Genomic DNA, 2,539 nt, shown 5'->3' with positions numbered 1-2,539 from the left:
AGCACTTAACAAATGCTTAATAAACGCACTTATAAAGCCACATTGAAGAATATACAAGCATGCAAATGTTTTCATTTTCTTTTCTGCTTTAGTTGTTAGAGTATGATGTGAACACTTGGTTAAAATTCCTTGTGTGTTTTTGAATAAGATATACACATATTTTAAGCTGTTTATTAGGTACTAACACCTTAAGGTATTAAAATAATAGGAAAATTATAACTGCAAAAAACTTTGTACACCAACTAAACAGAGCCGCATCTAATCTGCACAATTTTGTAACTGTTTTAATGAAAAGAGAACAGATATTAGTATGAGATCTAAATATTTCTCTTTAACATTTTTGCCAGTGAATCTGTGACTTTCTTATTTCTCAGGCTGTAGATAATTGGATTTAACAAGGGAATGATGACAGTGTAAAATAGAGAGTCCATCGTGTCTTGGTCATCTCCCTGTGCAGATCCAGGGTGCACATACATGAAGAGAAGAGGACCATAGTTTAAAGAGACAGATAGGAGATGGGCGCCACAGGTGGAGAAGGCTTTCCTGATGCCTTGCACGGACTTCTTTTTTAAGATTATAAAGAGAACAAGTATATAAGAAACAAGAAAAATGGTGAACACCTGCATTGACCTGGAGAAAAAAACTAAAAGAACATTAATTGAAGGGTCAGTACAGGAAATTCTAAACAATGGCATGATGTCACAATAAAAGTGATGTATTATGTTAGAATTACAGAAAGTTAATCTGAATAAAAAACCTATATGAGTTAGGGTATGAAGAAGGCCACCTACAAACGATGAGATAAACAGTCAGTTGCATAGTCTATTGGTCATAATCACTGGATAAGTTAAAGGGTTGTAGATGGTCACATAGTGATCATATGCCACTGTTGCCAAAAGAAAACATTCTGTAGTTGCACTGAATACAAAGGAAAAAAACGTATCATAGATTCAGAGACAGATACCTTACTTTTGTCTGGGATGTTGACCAACATCTTGGGGGTCACTGTTGATGATAACCAAATATCAACAAAAGCCAAATTCCCGAGGAATAAGTACACAGGGATGTGAAGGTGAGGGTCAATGCAGATGAGTGCAATTAGAGCAAGGTTCCCCACAATAGTTATGAAATATACAACCAGGAATACCAGGAACAGGGGGAATTGCCACTCAAGTTGATATGTAAGTCCTGTGAGAACAAACTCTGTCAGCAATGTTGCATTTTTAGTTTCCATATCCTGAATAGATGGTCCCTGAAATGAAATGCAGTCAATGTAAAAAGAAAATTCATCAAGGATTTAAAAAAGAAAATTTGGTGAGGATAATTGAAATAAAACCCTGAACTAGCCTGAATGCCTTTAATTTTATTTACTTTTACTTTAATACATGGAACTATTTGGAGGAATTCTTATATTGGAAAATGCAATTATTTCAGTTCAAAATATGTGAGGGAATGAATAGACTTAGAAAAGAAGGAACACATTCTGAAGGAAGACATTCTGAACATGAGCGTATTTATGTGGAAAGTATTGAATGAGGTAGGGAAATCCATGTGTAGGACATGGGTACAGCATCAAAAGTAAAGATATTAGAAGAGCCTGGATTATAAAATGAATTGAAATCCATGTAAAAGATCTTGAAATATATATTTCAAGCAATAGGCAAGCATTGAAAAATTTTAAGACAAGGAGTGGCATCAGCAGATATTTTTTAAATAACTATTTGGTTGTATAACATAGACTCCAGAGAGGAGAACCTGCTGTCAGGGATACTGTTAGGAAGGTGTTATAATTATCTAGGGACCCAAAACAGATTACACATCAGAATTCTCTGGCAGAGATTTTTGTGCAAAATATATGTTCTGGGATATTACTGTAGAAATTGATTCAGTAGGTGAAGAATGGGGTCTAAGAATATGTATTTTTAAAATGCTCCCCAGTTGATTAAAATGCTTGTGAATTTGGGGGCCGGCCCGGTGGCGCAAGCGGTTAAGTGCGCGCGCTCCGCTGCGGCGGCCCCGGGGTTCGCTGGTTCGGATCCCGGGCGCGCACCGACGCACTGCTTGGTAAGCCATGCTGTGGCGGCGTCCCATATAAAGTAGAGGAAGATGGGCACCGATGTTAGCCCAGGGCCATCTTCCTCAGCCAAAAAAAAAAAAAAGGAGGAGGATTGGCGGATGTTAGCTCAGGGCTGATCTCCTCACAAAAAAAAAAAAAAAAAAAAAAAATGCTTGTGAATTTCATAGTCCATGTGTGATATAACTTTGGTAGTGATGATGACAAAGAGATAGATAAAAATGAATGAGAAGGTAGAGTCACTAGGACTTAGTAACATATTAAATGTGAAGGGGTGGTCAGTGAAGAAGAGAAGAGTCACCTGGTGACTGGGTAGATGGTAACCAAAAATTGAGATTGAGAACTCAGGCGCAGTGGCCAGTGTGTGGAGAAAGCATCCTCTGAACGTCCAGGTGAGATGTACTTAGTAGTGTGAATCTACTAGAGCTTAATAGAAATAATGACTTGGGGACATTTTGGGTCACT

At 37.6% G+C, this 2,539-nt stretch overlaps 1 pseudogene; it reads right to left on the bottom strand.

The window, feature by feature from the left end:
- Nucleotides 1–317: 317 nt before the first annotated feature.
- Nucleotides 318–1,234, bottom strand: LOC131414653 (olfactory receptor 5H2-like; annotated as a pseudogene).
- Nucleotides 1,235–2,539: the final 1,305 nt, after the last annotated feature.

This window comes from Diceros bicornis, chromosome 15 (genome assembly GCF_020826845.1).
Source record: "Diceros bicornis minor isolate mBicDic1 chromosome 15, mDicBic1.mat.cur, whole genome shotgun sequence".
Classification (NCBI taxonomy): Eukaryota; Metazoa; Chordata; class Mammalia; order Perissodactyla; family Rhinocerotidae; genus Diceros; species Diceros bicornis.
Note: the sequence above shows the minus strand (reverse complement) of the source record. Positions and strands in the feature narration are given on the sequence as shown.